This window comes from Nyctereutes procyonoides, unplaced genomic scaffold (assembly GCF_905146905.1).
Source record: "Nyctereutes procyonoides isolate TBG_1078 unplaced genomic scaffold, NYPRO_anot_genome, whole genome shotgun sequence".
Classification (NCBI taxonomy): Eukaryota; Metazoa; Chordata; class Mammalia; order Carnivora; family Canidae; genus Nyctereutes; species Nyctereutes procyonoides.
The window spans coordinates 834242-855110 of NW_026575115.1; the positions used below are offsets into that span (position 1 = coordinate 834242).

Genomic DNA, 20869 nt, shown 5'->3' on the forward strand with positions numbered 1-20869 from the left:
TTCCTTGAAAATCACGTTTCAAAACTGACATGATAGAAAATCTGAGTAGCCTCATAATAATGGAGTTGAATTTATCATCAAAATCTCCCCACAACTAAAACTTGGGTGTCAGAGGGCGCTCATGGTGAATTTTAGCACACATTTAAGAAAGAAAGAAAGAATGCAAATCCTACAGATGGTTTCACTTAGAATAGAAGAGGAGGTAATAATTCCCAGCATTGACTAGAGGGCTGATAGCAGGCCTGGCATTTAATTTTTCCCCTACTTACAAGCTAATAAATTAACCTATTACTATTTCATAGACTCTGGCAGAAGATGTGAGACTCCTGGATCAGAGACAAATGACTTTATTACAGACAGCAAGCAGCATGAGCATCATTCTGTCTGTGTCTGTCCCTTTTCTTGAACCCCCAGAAGTGACACGAGGGGCCCAAGTGGAAGCCCGGACATGCAGTGAACTGCATTTGCAGAGGAGGGATTCTGAGCTTGTAGAATCTACTGACTGGTTGTCTGTCTGGTGACCAGGCCTTGACATAAAATGAGGAAAACTGGTTTTGGTTTTAGCTCAGCTATTGGTGTATTCCTAGTAAGGGACAAATCACCATGTTTTGGGATCCTGGCTTCACCATCTACACAAATCAGAGCATTGGGACGAGGAGATTTCTCAGGACCCTTCCAACTCGATAACTATAACTGATTGTGTCCGCAAATTAAGGAAGGTTGAAAATGGAGCCTTAAAATATTTTCTGTAATAGAATTAAGAGCACAAACTTAAAGCCACGGTAAACTCCTTTCGTCCACTTCTGGCCTGAAAACATCAATGCCCCCACCCTATGATTCCTATGTTACCGAGGGATCTCTAACTTCCTAACATTTCTACTCAAGGTTTCAATACCTTGATATTGAAACTCATGATATTCTTTTTACATCCATTTAAAAATATCTCTTGACCCTTGAACAATATGGGTTTGAACGTGCAGGTCTTACTTATACGCAGATTTTTTTTTTTTGGATAAAAGTACTAGAAAGGTATTTTCTCTTCCTTATGATTTTCTTTATAATAGTTTCTTTAACCTACCTTAGGAATATGGCATATAATACATAGAATGTATAAAATATGTGTTAATCAACTATTTATGGTATTGGTAAGGTTTTTGCTCAACAGTAGACTATCAGTAGTTAAGTTGTGGGGGAGTCAGAAGATGTGCACAGATTTTCAACTGTGTAGGGGGTGTGGGTGCCCCTAACCCCCAAGTTGTGCAAAGGTCAATTGTACTGTCAAGTCATCTTGACTCTTGCATGAAATCAATGGACATTCTCCCCCTTAGTTATTTTAAAAATTTAACTTCACTTGTTAGGTTAGCAGTTCTCTTTTATTTTAATTTTATTTTATTTTATTTTTTTTAATAAATTAATTTTTATTGATGCTCAATTTACCAACATACAGAATAACACCCAGTGCTCATCCCGTCAAGTGTCCCCCTCCGTGCCCGTCACCCATTCACCCCCACCCCCCGCCCTCCTCCCCTTCCACTACCCCTAGTTCATTTCCCAGAGTTAGAAGTCTTTATGTTCTGTCTCTCTTTCTGATATCTCCCACACATTTCTTCTCCCTTCCCTTATATTCCCCTTCACTATTATTCATATTCCCCAAATGAATGAGAACATACACTGTTTGTCCTTCTCCGATTGACTTACTTCACTCAAACTCTGTCCCACATGATGTTATTTGAAAAAAGTATACCTAGAAAAATGAAGGTTTTGGAAACCTTAGGTTAAACAAAGAAAGGTAAAAGTAGTTTCTTTTGTGAGGACTTCCAAGAGTCTCAATTACTCGCCATGGAATGCTGATTCCCAAATCGATCTGACCGCTGAAAAGCATTCTAAGAAATACACTTTGGAAATGCTATTTTGGATTCTTCAACATTAAGCCTTGTGATTATTTTATTTTATAGTTTGCAGAAAGTCTGCCTAATTAAAAAGAAGAAGAAGAAGAAGAAGAAGAAGAAGAAGAAGAAGAAAAGAAAGAAAGAAAGAAAGAAAGAAAGAAAGAAAGAAAGAAAGAAAAAACACAAAGCTCTTAATTTGCCCTTTTATCGTATTTTCCAGCTAGGAGATTTGTGTTGCCTTGGCCCAACTGTGCTTCTCATCCAGCTGAATAAGACAGAGGGAAATTAAGGCTACGGGTACAAGGACAGCGGACCTACTTAATGAGGAAGCGAACAGAAAGATAAGCCATCGTGACACAGGACAGTGAGGGGACCAAGCAGCCAAGTGGGGCACGAAACTGACAGAATTGAAACTAGTTGGAAATGCCGGCAGTCAACACAGACTCTTCTAGAAACAAAGTCCAGGCAAGATGAGTAGATGAGGCAGGATTCAGGCTTGGTCAAATAGGGTTGGAATTGCAGAAAATGTAGTCTCTTGGAAGGCTTGGGTCTCAGTACCCCTAGGGACTTAGTACCCTAGGGAGGAACTGAGTCTCAGCACTGCCCAGCCCCTGAGACAAATGCCTCTTCATTTGCCACCCCTGGTGTCTCAGATCACCAGGCAAACTCCTTTCGGCTTTAAAAGCCAAGGCAAACTGCACGAGAGGGCAACCTCTAATGCTTTAGGTGGATTTGGGACTCTGAGAGCGTCACCTGTGGGAGGAATAAGGGCTGATTCCTGGAGTCCTTGAGCTTCATCTTTTTCTGCCTAGGAAGTCTGCTGTTACCAGAGTCGCGACAAAAAGCCCCCATTAGAGCTTATCCACGACAATTAGGCTCCAAGCCTTGTGTGTTTCAGACTTTAAACCAATTCCAGCAATCAGGCATGCTCTGCATGATACCATGTTTGGCGCTGAGCTACTGAAAACCTGGAAACGAGTGGCTTACACACAGAAAGGGCTCCTTTGCCTGATGTACCCGATGGTACAGAGACAGGTAGTCCCAGGGCTGCAAAAGCCGGAGCTCTGCAAGGTCATCAAGGACTCGGTTTTTTCTTCTCTGCCTTCTTCAGTGTGTGGCCTTTGCATTCATGTTTGCAAGATGCTGCTCCTCCAGGCGTCACACCTGTACTCCACGCAAGAAGAAAGGGAAAGATCCAGAAGCCTTTCCCATAAGGCTTTGTCCTCTGTTGAGAAAGAGTGTGCTTTCTCCAGGTAAATCTGCCTCCAGTATCTTACTGGCCAGAACTGGGTAACACAGCTTTCCCCAGCTGCACATTCCTTGGAGAAGTGAAGATATTTATATAGTAAACGGAGAACCGTGATCGTCAGCTCCAACACAGCTGGAGTCCCATTTCTGGTCGGGGGAAGGGGAGACTAGGTAGTGGCGAGTGCTGAGCAGCTTCTGCCTGTTGTACAGAAATCTGACGAGACACAGAGAAGCATTTCTCCATTCTGCTCATCCATGGACTTATCTAGCCCTCCTCCCTCTTTCTCCTGATCGATACCTTATTTGAAAATAAAGAGGCTCTTGGCCTTACCTTGGTAGTTAGGTAAAGCAACGTCTAAGCTATATTCCTGAACTCTGGGGCTTCCTGAGGCAAATAACCCCCGAAACCATGCCACCCTCCTTGGGGACACTTAGTATCCCTAAGAAAGAACATTTACGAGAAAGAAAAAAAATGCAAATAAGTTTTGAGGGCAGAAATTGAAAATAAGGTCTTGTGACAGACTGTGGGCCTTCTATTTGGGTCACAAAGCAGGCCCTTCCTGTCCTCCCGAAGCCCCAGCCTTCAGCCATCAGTGCCCTGTGACCCAGTGCGTGCCCCGGGGGCAGCAGGCTCCCGGGCCTAGGGCCATGGCTCTTGGCCAACGGCTCCGGGCACGGATTGCGGGGCCCGGTTCCCTTCGTCATGGTCATGATCACCATCATGTGTTTCTGAGTGTCCCCGGGGGGCCTGGCACTGGCCAGTGCTTAATGTGTGCTGGGGGCTTCGCTCCCATCCAGCTTCTGTCTGATGACCAGTGGTAGCGGCCACTGCCATCAGCCCCCCAGAGCTAGAGCTTTCTGAGCTGTGCATGTTCCCCGAAGGCACCTGATGGGAAAGGGACCCCACCACTCCTTAGCTCCGTTGCTGCATCATGAACCGATTTGCCCCACATGCTCATTGGTGGGGTCCCATTTCCTTGATCATGGAACCCTGTGAGGACATCGCTGAGTTCAAGGTTTGCCGGAAACTTCAGGACTTGCAGGAAAAAGACAGGGCTAAGACTTAGCAGTTCTGGGGGCGGCAGGAGGGGCAATCTAGTGCCTTCCTAGGGCAGCCCGCTGAAGGAATGATGAGTGCACAGATGTCATATGGGAAGCAGAGATGGTGAAAAAGTTTAGATTTAGTTGTCCAAAGTCCTATACGCTGGTAAAAGAGCAAAACTGAACATCGACGGGGGGTTCTTACTTAGCTATCTTTCAACTATGGTCTATTGTCCTTTAAGAAGTGTCATGACACTTCACTGAGAGGTCACAAAACCCAACGCGCATTGGTGACTTCAGTTTAACCTAAAGGACCGCACCTGCCAGTGACATGCGTGGCTGCCATGCACGAGCAAGAACAGACGCTTTCCCAAGGTCAGAGATGCTACTTATAAAGCATCAGGATGTGGGCACCTGGTGGCTCAGCGGTTGAGTGTCTGCCTTCGGCTCAGGGCGCGATCCCGGGGTCCTAGGATCGAATCCCGCATCGGGCTCCCTGCATGGAGCCTGCTTGTGTCTCTGCCTCTCTCTCTGTGTCTCTCATGAAAAGATAAATAAAATCTTAAAAAAGGAAAAAGAAAAGCGTCAGGATTTGGGATGAAGGTATATTATTTCCTTCCAGGTGTATCGTATACTATGTTCTTTAGTGGAACTAAAATTGCACTCTATTCCGGTTTAATGTGGTTTATTTCCTCATACATATTTACATCTGTATTCTGCTTGCTTCCTCTACAAGCAAGTTCTCCATCATAACAATAGATCTTCTAATGGTCTATCGTTGCTCATAATGCTTCTTTTTTTTTCTAGTAGCAATTTCCACTGTGACGCGCTATTTGACGTGTGCTTTTTTTTCTGTTGTTCAAGGGCTTTTGAGATTTCCATACTCCTTCACATCAGCCTCATCGTCTGGCATTATTTCTGGAGGACCACGGGCTGCCCATTTATTTCCCAAGTATGTTTCAGAATCCTTCATCTCCCCTTGGTATTTCATGATTGCAGATGGCTTTTCTCTAGCGTGTTTGTTTTTCTCAAAGTCTATACTTGTTCAAGCTTGATGCTCCAGCTCGACTCAATAATGATTCCGTAAGAACCTGAACGTTTGCAGATTGTGACCGCTACTGAGTCTAATTGTGCCTTCTGGTTCACAGGTGCCATGGCTTTCTTTACTTCTAATAATCTGTAATGATTTTAAACTTCCTTGTAACTTCAAGGCATCTTGAAGATCTTTTCTGCATGTGTCCTTCCTTACAGAATTTAGTTTTAGGGGTGCTCTTCCTTCTAACTGTTCTTAGCAATGGAAAGGACTTCTATTAAACACTAAAGATTACTCCTCTCCAGTTTCTTATCTGACACACTCTGGCTTTTAACCCACATTTCCCACTTGGCAACTTGAGATACACAACATGTTCATAGCTTTGCAAAGCATTTTCCAATAGTCTCCTACTGTCTTGATATTCAGGCACTGATGACAAGGACAATTATTTAATAATGCACTATTTTGCCACCCATCCTTTCCTACAATTACACGGTTAGTAGGAAAAAAAATGATCAGCTATGTAATATAACCGAACAGAGACTAAAATAAAAATCTAAAAGCAGATCTAACTGTACTTTTGAAATAAATGGACCATGTGGAGGAAAAGAGGCTTGCATGAGAAAAAAAAAAAAGAAAACAAGAGTAAATGTAAAGGAAAAGTAAAATAGCAACAGCTGTCTGTAACATACATGGAAATTAAACTTCATGTTCTTTGCATATTTTAAAATCATATGATCAAGAAACAATTTTTACCCATTTGAAAGAAAACCAGCATGCATTAGAATTATCCACAAGAAGAACTGAGTATATCCTGAACAAGGTAGCCTGAGATGTTGCAACTCACCCATGTCAAAATGATAGGTCAGAGAAGGATCCAGAAGAGCACACCTGACTTGGATGCAGGAGGCAGTGCTGGAGACCCAGGCTGGGTGAAGAAACCTGTTGATATCAATAAAGGACAAGAAAGAAGGGACTTAAGTTGGATATATATATATATATATATATATATATATATATATGTCTGATGACCATGGGTTTTTAAGATATTTTGTGGTAAAGTAGGACTGTTCCATTTACCATGGATTCTGGTCACGGGAATGCAATTAATAAAGCATGTCATTGGAAATTACATTATATCACATGCTTTATTATCACTCAACACATATGTAATTCATATACTGATGGAGGGTTGCAGAGAAGATAGTCTATGAATCAAAACAGGCAGGAAAAGCTGGGGTGCCTGGGTGGCTCAGTCAATTTAAGCAGCAATTCTTGATTTTGGCTCAGATTGTGATCTCAAGGTTGTGAGATCAAGCCCAGTGTCAGGCTCCACACTCATTGGGGAGTCCACTTGAGAGCCTCTCCTTCTCCCTCTGCCCCTTCCCACCACCCACTGTGGCATGTGCGCACTCATGCACGTGCACTCTCATAAATAAATAAATAAATAAATAAATAAATAAATAAATAAATCTTAACAACAACAACAACAGGCAAGTAAAGACAATCCATTATTTCACAATTTTGGAAATTCTTGCACTGACATTAGGAAGGTTTATTTCTCTATTTTACATCAATTTATTTTGTGATTTAAGCTTATTTATTTTTGCATTATTTTTTCCATAAATATAAACACATTTACTTCCCCTCATTCTACTACCTTTAAACACTTAGCAGCAATTACATTTCCCTTTCCCTTCACATTTTGATTCTTTGAGCCTCCTTTTAATATCTCCTAAATAATAAAGCCTCCCAGCTAGTTGTTCACAGCTCACCTACTCATGAAGAGCTATTTCTCAGGTCTGGAAGAAAATATGGTAGGATGGGTTCACTCACACAGCCTGAGAGCTTCCTTTGGACAGCATAGCAGTTAGGGAAAGCCAGGACTCTCCCTCTCTGGGGATCCCAAACCCTGCCCACACAGAATGGTACAGACTTGAGGATTAGGCACCCAAAAGTTGGTTGTGTCACGGAGTCAGGAAAAGAGAAGGGAAATGTGAGAGTCTAAGAAAGGCTCTGGTGGCGATGAGGACAATGAACAATGAGTGGCTAATGTGAACGTACCGAGAATCTCTAGAGGTGATGTGTGGCAGAGGATACGAAGATCTTGGTCAACAACAACAAAAGGGTCTTAGAAAGACAGTTCATAAAGAAAAAATTTTTTATACCCTGAAATTTTTACCTAAAGCTTTTGGAGGCAATTGAAATGGGACTGGAAATTACCATCTAAGGTAAAAATATTTAGCACACAACCTTGGAAGAGAAATTGTATGAAATAAACATTTATTGACATTCAAATGGATCTTTCTCTGTAAGGTTCAGATAGTAAATATTTTAGATTTTGCAGGACATGAAGCAAAATTGAGGACAGTACATAGGTATATTTATATGATGAGAGAAAACAAATGTCCACCAATTCTTGTATTGATAAAACTCAAAATGTAATAATGATAATTAAGTTTGTTTTTTAAAAATATAGGTCTACTAATGAGAAGAATGGAATCCTCTTTTGGGGGAGATAACATTTTGCTTAATTGAGGTTCAAACTTAGTTTTTGCTATCATCAAAATCAATTGCAGATTCATCCTTAAACTTGATCCATAATTAAACTTGAAGTATTTCATCTTTGAAGCTATCTTTTCACACAGATAGGTATTGCCAAACACCAGTGTCAATTTAGGAGCATATGATTTTAATTGAGCATATTTATCAGCTGGGAGGCATATAGAATTCTATTATATTTTCCTCTTGATATTTGATTTTAGCATGTCATTATATGGCATATTAGTAACTTCCAAGGGAAGATGAGGTGGAAGCTCCTCAATTGCACAGTTAATTGAATTTTGAAATATGAAGAGTTTTTTTGCCCCTTGCATTTTGATTAAGGTCTGAAAAGCGTTGCTGGAAATAACATGGTTCGAACTTGGAAAATAGAGCTACTACAAATTTGTGTGAGAATGGAGATCTTGTTTTTTTTTTTTTTAACTTTAAATAGTACATGACATGTATAAAGGAACTTTACACTACTTTGTTTCAAACAACATTAGTTGTCATAGAAATGCCTTTACCATAGTATAAGTTTTGCACATAAGCCCTCTTTTACCTTGTAATTTTGTGTTGAATTCATTAAGAAACGTTATTAAGTCGGCACTAAAAGCTAATTTCCAACTAGCGTTTGAGAGCAGTTAAGGGTAGTACTTCCAACCACTTGAAAATATAAAAGCCATTCTCAGCTTGTGGGCTGTACAGAAACAGGCAGTTGATGGGATTTGGTCTCTGGGCCTTCGTTCGCAACCTCTGAATTATACCGACAGACCCTCTGGAGTCCGACTCCCTAGGTTTGAAATCTGGCCATACTCACCAAGGAGCCTCGTGACTTCAGGCTAATTATTTAATGTCTCTAAAGCCTCTAGGAGAGGAGAAAAATTCTCCCCTTCCTAGAGTTGAAAGGATTCAATGAAGGGAGCGCATGGGATAATATAAATACAATTAATAGTTTTCGATAGTAAAATAAAAACCCACCATAATGCTGCAAATAGATTTTAAAAAATTCAACCATGTAAAATGAGGGGGGCAGAGTGAGGGGCAAGGAATGGAGTAGTTCTTGTCTTGGTAAAGCTAATGAGATGAACTCGGGTCAGCCCCCCGAGGAGGATGTGTACCAATCACTCACCACCTTTCATCTGCATTCGAGTTGCTGAGGGACTTTGCTGTCCTACCTAGACATGCCCAACAAATCCAGCTTCACCAGTTCTGTGTGGTTCCCCAGCTCATCCCATTCTGCCTTTTTCCAGAAGAGAACAGAGCATGATTCATGGGTTTTGCTTCTTTTCAGACCTGGAATCTGCCTTTAACGGTATTGAAAGTCCTTATATATGGCCTGATTGTGGGCCTGTCTCCTTCCACACTGGATGATCCTAAAAAGTTAGAGGTGTGCCTTCTTTATTTCTGTACGTATGGAGATGACTACTGAGTAGTTCTTCGGAAAAAAGTGCTGAATCACTCAGCAAATGAACGAAGGAAGATTGTTATGAAAACAAAGTAGTGTTTCATTGTTATTCCTCATGAACGACAACACTCTTCAGTCATTTCTTTCATTGTGTTTGCTATTATTATATTCTTTTCTATATTATGATACTTATTTATAAACTAAAGGACAATCTTTTGGAGAAAGAGCACATAGATTAACATGTGTTCATGTTCAGATCCCAAATTTGCCATGCAAAAGCTATGTGAACTTACACAAAAATTTCACTTCTCTGTTCTTTCCTGATCTAGAAGCTATCTTTAAGGTCAAATTTGATTCTGGGACGCTCGGGTGCCTCAGGGGTTGAGCGCCTGCCTTCAGCTCAGGCCGTGAATCTCGAGGGCCTGGGATCGAGTCCCACATCAGGCTCCCTGCGTGGAGCCTGCTTCTCCCTCTGCCTGTGTCTCTGCCTCTCTCTGTATCTCTCATGAATAAATAAATAATATCTTTAAAATGAAAAAAAGATCAAATTTAATTCTGAAATTTTATAGCAGTTTTTACAACCTAAAGTTTAGGGTTGATTTTAGATTCTGTATTATACACCTATTTAAAAAAAATAATTTCTGAGATTTAAATGAGGACTTAAAAATGTCTCGACTCCACACTGCCTAGGAGTTGAATAGCACCCTTTTATTTTTGGTAGAAATACTTAGAAAAAAACATATATGGTATATGATTATTACATTTTGTTAAATCTCCCTGAGGAATTTTTTTTAATATACCCTAACAGCAGTCTCCCTTGATGTATAGCTGAAATTCTTCATCTGGCTTTAAATCATATTCAAACATCACTGCCAATAAGACCAGCGTCTTAGCTGTGGCTTTCCACTGATGTCAGCAACCCAAACTGAAAAGGACTCCTCAGACCTGGGGGGAGGAACCAAGCTAACTTCTCTCCCTAGAGATGTGCTTTATCTGAGGGACCTCAGATATTAAAGAAAAACTCTCATCTGGTGTGTATATGAGCTTTTTGCTTCATCAGCTCAATGTTGAGTACTGGTTTTTGATATTTATTACTGGAAACAGAATCAGTCATTGCTATACAACTGCGACAGCACACATCTTTCTTCTTACGACAGTAAGGAGCATGCTTTAGGTTTCCAGGCGCTTCTGCTTTCCCAAGGCAGGACCATGGCTCCCTGGCTCCTTCCTGCAGTGTTCCCAGCCCCTAGCTCAAAGCCTGACACATAACACGTGACTCCAACAAATATGCACCACATGAGAGCATGGATGAAAGCAGTATCACGTTTGATGCTCATGGCATTATCCCCATTAGACAGATGAGGAAAGGATCAGACAGGTTAATTAAGGAATATTCGACAAGGTCATGGGGATGATAAAGTGGCAGTGCTGAGACTGAGTCCTCTCTTCAGGCTGGAGAGCCATGATCTTTTCAATTCCTGCAGGCTGCTTCTACCTGGGCATCATTAAAGCTGGGCAGGGTTTTAGAGCTGACCTACCAAGTCACGGGACTTGCAGAAGATTGCATTAGGAATACCTCATACACTGTCTCTAGCAGTTTTAAGATGTTGAGACTCGCAAAACTGCCATGAACCTCCTCAGCACAAAAGCACCAGGAAGGCCAATTGAGAAACTTGCCACAAACTTTTAATGTGTGTCTGTAGAGGATTAGGGTGCCCGTAAACATTCTGGGGCACCCCCACCCCGGGAGTTTTGGCAGGATCCGATTTCCCACAACTGTTCAGAAGTTCCATGAAGTTAGGAACATTTCTGTGCTGCTTAGGCAAGTGTGTTATCTGCAGGCTCGAATTTCTAAGGTCCAAGGAAAGGAAATGGTGATGGAAACTTTCTCTGGGGGCTTTGTCTGGTAGAACGCAAGCTCACTCATCCCAAACAAACCATTTCGAAGAGAGCAACAATTTTGTTGACTGCATTTAAAGATAGAACACGCAGTTCCCAGATGCAACTGCTGTTTTCCAAAGGACAGTTTTATTCTTTTCAGAAACGCCTTGGTGATTTTTTTTTTGTTGTTGTTGTTTTGTTTTGTTTTGCTTAGAAGCACTGCTTAGTGTGCCTCTTTAGTCAACACGAAAAAGAAAGAAAAGAACAAGCAATGGAATGATCCTCCGATGGCCTCAAGGCAGTGGATTGAGGAAGTCTCTTAAATACAAACAGGTACTCTAGGGTGACACTGGCAAAGACTTCTCAAATCAGGCTGAAATGCTCTTCAAACACTGACCCAGTCAGTCTGACTCAGATTAAGTGTTTTCTTTTTTTTTCTTTTTTCTAGAAGATGTTTATTTTCTATAGTGTCTTTAAGAAATCCCTCTGAAAGTACTAAGTAATAAGATGTTAATATCTTACATTAAGAATTGGATTACACTTACTTACAGTGGCCAATCTTGGGTTCTATTACATTCAGCATATGAATTTTTTTTCTTTTGATGACCACAGTTATTAAAATTACCTATTCCATGCTTTCTAATATCTGTGCTATCAGCCCTTAGTGTGTGTATGTGTATATATATACACTATATATATATGTGTGTGTGTGTGTATTTTTTTAGAGAGGAAAATGTGTGTGTGTGTGTGTGTGTGTGTGTGTGTGTGTTTAGAGAGGAAATTCATAGGAATTTAGCACCAGGACCAGCAACTGAATCAGTATTTTTGGACATTTGTATACTGTTTTGGCTGTGGAGGGGAGGAAAAATAATTTACCCTCTACCCTTCGGAGTTCTTAGCTGAGATCCCTGTGATAAAAGGCAGAATAACAAGAGTAGAACAAATAGATATCTGAATAACAGGTATACCTCAGGTATGCATGAGAGGTGCCCAGGGATGATGTGGAACCCTCTGAGATGGTCTAGAATTCAGGCTTCAATACCATTCTAAGAGAGAAAGGGAAGGGGAGGCAGTTCTCTTGGGGGAGAGGAAGTGATTTTTAGAAAGATAAATGGGCCCTTGGAGAACAGATGGGAGGTGTGATAGTTTGTGACAAAGTGACTTCTAGGCCACTCTCCTGTGACAAGAATCAGTCTTTGCTGGTTGATGATGCGTCGAGGAGGGGGATTTATGACAATTGGTTCCTTTTGGAGGATCTGTTTTAAGGCAGATAAAGGAGTTCAGAGAGAGCCTCTCCCTGCATTTGCTGCTTCTCAAGTGCTTTCAGCTCAAAATAATCAGTATACCATAGTGGCATATTTTGGGGTGGTGTATTACGCCACTCATCGCCTACTTTGCATCTTTCATATATTCCTTGTAGGTTGGACATAAATGCTTCAAATATGGGTAATTCATTAGGAAGTGTGATTTTCCCAGTTTAATTAATCAGTTCACAACTAACTTTGTGATGATGTTTATCGATGTAAAATTTATATTCTAAAGGATCTTCACTTTGGGAAAATTAAGATGGGTTTAAATTTGAGGTTTGTTTATTTTGGGCATCTTACTAGATTAGGAACTTTATTAATAGTTATTCTCTTATTCTCTATCATTCATGGCTGTCTCCTCAGAACTTCGTTGATGACTGACCATATTAAACACTCAGTAAAGTTTTGTCAAATAACTGAATGAAAGGCAATTAAACCATACACATCACATGTCCATCCCGGGGTCAGCACACTAAAGTCAAATCTGGTCCATGGCCTTTTCTTATATGCCCTGCCAGCTAAGAATGCTTTTTCACATTTTTAAAGGCTTATAAAAATAATGATGGAACATATGTGGCAAAGACTATATGACCCACAAAGCCTAAAATATTTACTATCTGTCCCTTTACAGAAAAATGTTTGCAGACCCATCTCTACTCTTAAGTATAGATTTTTTTTTCTTTTTTGGCATATTCTTTAGTCAGAACTCAGACGAATTTGTAGAGCAAGGCTATCCAGGAAGGTAGACCCTGGAAACTGCCTATTCAAAGTCATTCTCCCTCACTCCTGTTAACAGAACTCTTATTTTGTTTGGTTTATGTTGTACCTACCTCTAGGGATGAAATGTGGTAGGTCAAAGCCTGTCTCAGCCATTCCATCTCTCTTTACTAGTGATTTGTCTGGGTAAATATGTGACTGAGTCCCAGAAGATGAAACTGAAGGGGAGAACGTCCAGGAAGACATCTGGGGGAGATTATCCTCCTCCTTTAAAAGAAAACATATAGGAAGGAATATACATGTCTGCTCCCACTTTGTTCCTTGGGAACCTGGTTATGTGTAGACGTGTTTTGGATCTTTGGCAGTCATCTTCTGACCATGAAGGAAAAACCAAACAACTGATAGTTCTGCTGACCTAAAATTTGATCACTGATGGGTTGCTGGACTCACCTCCAAACCACGTACCTCCAGGCTTCCCACGTGGCGACGCTTCACAGCTTTATGGTTTAGCCTTTGTTAACTGTGTGCTCTGATACTTGCTGCCAAAATATCCTGAGTCCTTCAGGTTTTAAGTCTAATAATGAACTAGATTAAATTATTAAGTTTGTTTGGAATGAGGAGCTTTTTCAAATGATTTGGAGTCACAAATGAAATTTCAATATTATCCAGACAAGGACTGCTGTTACCCAGTATTGCATAATCTTGGAAGTAACCACTTGGTCTTAGGTTTGTATGAGAAAGGTAGCCACTTGGAGAGCAGAGTGGATTTCACCATGGAGAATTAATTTAATTTTCCCATCTGATTAAGAAGCAACGGTGTGGGGCACCTGAGTGGCTCAGTCGGTGAAGCATGTGCCTTCGCCTCAGGTCATGGTCCCAGGGTCCTGGGACCAAGACCTGCATCGGACCCTTTGCTCAGTGGGGAGCCTGCGCCTCCCTCTCCCTCTGCCTGCTGCTCCCCCTGCATGTGTTCTGTCTCTCAAATAAATAAATAAAATCTTTTTTTTAAAAAAAAGGAAGTAACTGTGTGTAAAGAAGCGTGTGTGTTTATGTGTTTATGTTCTCGTTCTGTGTGAACATAGGATGCACGCACCAACTCTATCAGCTGTTGGTCAGAGTACAACAGACTAGGAATTCAGAGGGGAAAAGCCACTGACCTCTCACTAAAGATGTTACAAATCCACGCTCCAGAGTTCATGTTCTTGAATTTCATTAAGAACCTGCAAGTTCTCCCCTAACGCTTGTTTCAGAATGGATAAAAATGCAGCATTACCGTGATATTATCTTACCCTATTTCTTTATTTTGACATCCCAACTTGGTAACTGTATTTCGCACCCACATAGGAAACTTTGCAGGGCTCACAAGCGCAGAATAACACTTTTCAGACTTCTAGTGACTCTACATTAGCTTGGTTAACTATGGCAATCCTGCTACAAACTAACATTCATTTAGTTTGCGTGTTTTTTCAAACTTTTCAAGTAATTCATGATCGAGATGATATTTTTCTCAGTTGTGTGCATATCTTATCCAACTATGTATATATATATATATATATATCTATATATATCTATGAATAACACTTTGGATGGACATTCCATATGCTCACCCATCTCTGACTTGAATTACCTCCTAGTATTAATTGGATAATCTATAAAATTTCATGCATTATTCTATTTCTGTCCATTATTGCAAAATTCTAACTACCTGGTAGAGGTCCAGATTTCCTGAATTTGTAAAGAGACAGCTCCCTGGTCCCCACTAAGCTGCTTTCATAAAACAAATTAAGAATGGAACACTTATTTATCTAAAGGAAGAAAGGGGTACATTTCCCATAATAAAATCCTAATATGTACCTAGTACTTTATGGTATAAAGTGCATTCATATTTCTTACGTTATCCTCATAAAAACTCCATAAAGTCACAAAGTACTGCTTTTTGTGTCCATTTCATATTTTTAAAACAGAGGCTCATAAAGTTTAAAAGATTTGCTCAAGTCACTGTCCTGCAAAGAAACAGATTCTGACTCTCCACGTGGATCTCCTAATTCTACTGCCTCCCAGAAGTGGGCCATTTTTTGTTTGTTTGTTTGTTTGTTTAGTTTTGGTATCACCACCAGCTTTTTGAATGACTTTTGGAAGTAATTAATTTTGAAATAGAAATTTTGTCAAAGTTTGCCAATTAATTAGGCTGGCTGACACCTGACATTTCCACTGAACTCGGTGAGCCTATTTAAAAATATGTCCATCAATTTCTTTTTTATAAACCTACAGAAAAAGTAGTTCACCACATATTAGAAATGCACAGAAATAGTCTGGAAATGTTTGAATACTGTGCATAAAATCAGTGTAGTACATACAACTACAAATTCTATTGGTATAATATGTCAAATGCCAACATCAGTTGAAGATTATAACAGAAAGTCTAAACATGAAGTTCCCCAGTGAATTTATGTTGCTATCTTCGTTGGCTTATATTTTCACCATATGTCAGAATTCTGTTTACCTGACCCCAGGCTTTACTGGCGGTCCACATATGTGCAGTGTTCATTCCATTTTAATTAACCTCAAGACTCTAGTTTACGTGGCAAAGCTGGGCTCCCTAATTATTTTCATGAAACTAGTGATCTGCCCAGAAATGAAGGGAGAGAGAAGATATAAAGTGTTAGAGATGTTGCTAAATCTCATAGAGCGGCATGGGGACTAGGAAATATAACAAATTACTGTTTTTTTTAAAAAGACTTGTCCATATTATTTAATTTTTGTTGCAGGTGTTACAGTTAACTCTAGAAATGACTCGGGGGCTAATTCTTTTTGAAGCTTGGTCTCTAAATATATATGCTTTAGAGTGCATTAAAAAATATGCCCTAAGGTAATATTTTTCATCTTCATAATATATGTGAAAAATTCTTTTTTTTTTTTTTTATCCTTTGAGGATAGCTAAGACCGGGAACTGAATTCACTGTTACTCACATGCTGGCCTTGGTAGAGAAAGGCCAGGATTATCTTAGAATCACGGCTTCATTATTGAGATAAAATGGAGGAGACTTTACTGCTCTTTATGTAATTAAATGCAATCATTATTATGAAAAATTTTCTGCACAGCTGTTAGGTTGAAACAAAATTTGCATCAGTAATCCCTTTATATCTTTGACATGATTCATAGCTTCTCACATATTCCCTGGTCTGAAAATGAAATAGAATTTGAAACCTTCCATAGGTAAACATTGTGTATTTGTCTTAATATCGATCCTGTAGCTTGTTTTTTAATCCAGTGAACATTCAAATGGTTAAATTGTCAAATCTGGACAATATATCCTTCCAGGGACTCACAGATGAATGGTCAAGATATCAGGCAGGCCATAAAATAGTTCAGTTTAATCTCAAACTTTAAGAGTCTCCAAAGAGGATGTTGATTAGGCCACCCTGATGTCATAAGGTGTATGTTAGAGCAGAGGTTATGTCGTGCTCCAAAATAGGGACTTGGCTACATCCATGGTTAGAGATCTGGTGATTGACATATTACCTGATCTACTTGACCAAATCTGACAAAAATTCTCCAATATATTTACTTGTATTACAAATATATTTAACTTCCTGTGATTGTCTAAATCTCCAATGATTCTCAATGCAGGCAGGGAAGATAGAGGTACACTGCACTGGGGACCTTGCAACCCCATGTATCAATACAAGCTCAGGAATGGGTCCATGCTCAGACCTGAGAGGTCTGTGAATGTCCTTTTCCAATCCCATGGGAAGTGGCCCTATGCGTTTTGGGGAAAGACTGAGCAATCCCAAAGTCCTTCCTTCAGGGAATCTTACTCTTTATCTGAGGGACTCTTGGTCTTGAGAAGTGATGTATGTCAAAGAGTTGGATGGAGTGGCCTTCTACTGGCTTGATGATGTCACAATCAGGCTTTTGCTGGCAACACCAGAGGGTGTGTGTTTGCTCAGATCAAGTTGGACTGTAGTAGTCGACCAGGAGATACCATGGTTAATTAACAACTACTAAAAACACCTATGGGGCAGATTATTCTAATGACTTTTCTGTTCCCACTGCCTGTTTTATAATCATGAGCACTTTGTTTCCAGCAGTCTTTCCCACTATGGGACCCAACCACCCACACTGAAACCAGAGAGCCTACTTCCATGGCAGGATTCTCTACCTTCTCTGGCTTCCTACTAGAAACAGCCATTATACCATCTTGCAAGGTGCTGGGAATACCTTTGATAAAAATGCATATTTAAAGATGTTTCATTTGGAAATTATTTCCAACTTACAGAAAAGGTGCAAAAATAAGCATATAAAACAATATGTCCTTCCTTGGGTACCTTTGTTGTTAACAGTTTTCCCCCTTTGCTTTATCGTTTGGATTTGCTTTCTCTTAAATATTTGGGAGTACCTTGCATACCCCTTGGTCCTTTACCACTAAATAACTTATTTCCTAAGAAGAAAGATACACTCTCATGTCACAACTGGACAGTTCCTCTCTTCAGTAAATCTAACAGTAATTCAATACTTTAGTTTCATTCTTATTCCAGTTTTGTCACACCGACCCAATAACACTCTTTATTGAATTTGTCTGTCCTCAGTATAGATACTCTAGGATCCGGTATTGCACTCAGTGGTCGTGTCCTTTCAGCCTCATTTAATTTGGAACATTTCTAGGGCTTTTCTTTGTGTTTTATTACATTAGCATTTATGCAAAATTCAACCCTCCTCCACCCTTTAAAAAAAAATGAACACAATATTCCTCTTTTTGAGTTCATTTGATGTTTCCTCATGATTAGATTTAGGTTATTTATTCCCAGCCAGAGTATGACACAGAGGATATTGTGGCTGAGATGTCCTTCTCAGGGTATCAAATCAAGAGGCACACAATGCCTGTCTACATCTTTTTCACCCAGGTCAAGGTGTTACCTCATTTCTCCATTGAATTACTACTCTTTGCCTTGCAATTAAGAAATGATCGGTTGAAGGATAATTAAAGATGATACTTTGCTCCTTATCAGAATCTATTCCTCTAGTTTTAGCATCAATTGATGATTTTGCCTGTACCAATATTTATAATTACGATTGCAAAATGTTATTTTTTCCAACTGCAGCATTCCCCCTGCGTTGACCAATCCATATGTATCATTCTTCTATAGCAAAGAGCCCCTGTCTTCTTATTTCTTTATTTATATGTTTTGTGCATAAAATTATGTATGTTATATGTAAGTATAAGTATTCTGTGTATGAGTCCATACTAAAATAGGGAATATTTTAGAAGTGTAATATACATGTACTTATATATGTTATATAAATACTTATTTATATTTATGTGTTTTGGTATAAGCTCATAGTTTTCCACTTTTATTTATTTTTTTTAGAGAGAGAGAGAGAGCACACACAAGTGGGGCAGAGGGAGAGGGAGAGAGAGAATCTTACACAGGTTCCACACTCAGTGCAGAGCCCCTTGTAGGCTCAATCTCAAGACCCTGAGATCACAACCTGAGCTGAAATCAAGAGTCAGACACTTAGCGGACTGTGCCACCCAGGTGCCCCATAGCTTCCCATCTTTTCCCCCAGTGGTTTATAACATATTTCTGTCTTTAATTATTTTGTTTACCAATTTATATTTTAAATGGTTAAAGGGAGGATCTTCTAAGCCTCCTCAGGAGAAGTTCTTATAGATAGAGTGATTTAGGGGCACAGCAAATAAATCCATTCCATTCTTATCTTTCTAAGTTTTCAAATTCTTTCTTGCATAATGCAAGAGTGATTTTAGGTACCTCACCTTCATTCAGTACAGTCCACCTACTGAGTCCAGGTCCAGGAAACTAAGCAAGCCAGCATTTCAAGCCAAACTGGAAAGCTTGAGTTGGCATCTCTGGAAGGTATGCCTGTATTGATATACTTGGCCCAATCCATAGTTATATTTCTCTTTCCCTTGTTTAGGTCTCTTAGAACCCATCCTCATACATATTCCTTAGCTTTCTGCTACTACATATTAGCCAAATCCTGGATCTATTTTGATATGTAATGTAATGCCTTCCATGTTAGCTTCTGTGTTTGTCTCCCCTGGGACAAGCTGAGAGCCAACTCTTGTCATATGGGTAGTGTTTATGAGGGGCAGCAGGGGCAGGGTTGGGGGAAGGGTATCGTCATCCTTTCAAAGGGGAAGGTATCACAGGGTCTCCAAGCAACTCCAGTTTGTGTCATCAGAGGGGAGGAAGAACTGTTTCTGCTGCCAAAGAGATTTTCTCTGGTCTTTAGGGATACAGAGTAGTCAGGTTCATCTGAATTCACTAAAATGTCTTCAGTCAGAATTTTACTCTTAATAAATGCTCAGGCTTTGACTTAAGAGGCACAATGAAGCTTTGCATTCAATTTATGTTTGATTTAGAAAATTAAAGGAACTGACTCTGTCTGATTTCTGGCTTGACATGTCAGTGTCATGGCTGCAAGAGATCATGATAGATGTTCCTTAATTTTCTAATCATGTCTCGAGCTGAGAATTTAAAACCCAGAGTTCTTTTCTTTTTTTCTGTTCTTTACACTCTCCAGTGTCATGAGAAATAGCTAGAGGTCTGTATTCTTGCTTTCCTCCACCATTGGCCATCACAGCGATCGCTTGGTGTGCCCAAACCCTCCCTTCGTAGGCGCTTGATTGCAAGAGGCTAACTGTGATCATAGAAGTCACTGTGCTATGGCCAGGTGGTTTCTAGCTCCTCGTGGTTTGGGGAACTATCCCTGTTTCATTCCCAGATAGGTCTCGCTACTTCTAGTACCAGACTCTGTGTCCCTGGGGACTCAGTGTAAAAACAGGATTTGGTCTAATTTTTTTAGAAGTGGAAAAGATGAAACACAGAGAATCACAGGCTTACATTAAGGAAAACTGGAAGGTTAGTGTCTAGACGAACCACCGCAAATGAGGTCTATGATCAGGAACAGATCCATAGGGTGCGATCATGAAGACAGGAATCAGGGGTCCAGTATCAAGGGGTGAATGTCACTTCTGCCTCTCATACGACTCCCTATCCAAACAAAACAAACAAGAAGGACAATTAACAAGGCAGAAAATCTTCAAATTTCCATGACCTCATTAGCTAGGAAAACATCAAAAGGAACAAGAAAATGGTTTCAGCGTTATCACTTACTAAATCTCACTCGAGAAGCATTTTTTTTAAAGAATTCATTTATTTATTCATAAGAGACACAGAGACAGACAGACAGAGACACAGGCAGAAGGAGAAGCAGGCTCCCTCTCCCTGCAGGGGTCCTGATGTGGGACTCGATCCTAGGACCCTGGGATCATGACCTGAGCCAAAGGCAGATGCTCAACCACTGAGCCACCCAGAGGTCCCTCACTCAAGAGCATTTAATCTGAGGAACCTATTCTGCATCCAGAACGTGAGCTGCAGTGGGTAAATGCTGCTTTCATCCTTTCCAAATCTCGGTAAGAATTGGGGTGAAATCTACTTGGAACGGGACGCCGCGATGTTCAGCGTGGCTCACCAGTGAGAGCTGCCACACTTAGTCTCAGGTGCAATCAAACCCATTTATCTATTTTTAATGAGAGTTGTAAGCAGTAAATACTTGACTCAAATCTCACACTGCGTACTTCTGAATCATACAAAACTCATAAGATGGATGATTCGAACTTCCTTAGACTGAAGTCTATGACACTTATTTCCCCCTTTTGTTTAATATTCTTAAATCATGAAAATAAATGGCACCTAGCTTACAACTGAAGTGATTTTGATATTTAGTCTTATACTTAATGGTGATGCATTTTTCTTTTCTAATAAAGCCTTGATGTAT

The 20869-nt window shown here is 40.1% G+C and overlaps 1 long non-coding RNA gene across 1 annotated transcript in view; it reads right to left on the minus strand.

Annotated features, from left to right (window-relative positions):
• LOC129515078 (uncharacterized) overlaps positions 1 to 20869 on the minus strand; it is a 449457-nt gene that overhangs the window by 13582 nt on the left and 415006 nt on the right. Inside the window, exons 5-6 of the long non-coding RNA XR_008665519.1 lie at positions 19933 to 20082; positions 6059 to 6153 (exon numbers count right to left, since the gene is read on the minus strand). This is a non-coding gene — a long non-coding RNA (uncharacterized LOC129515078). The remainder of the gene's footprint in view (positions 1 to 6058; positions 6154 to 19932; positions 20083 to 20869) is intronic.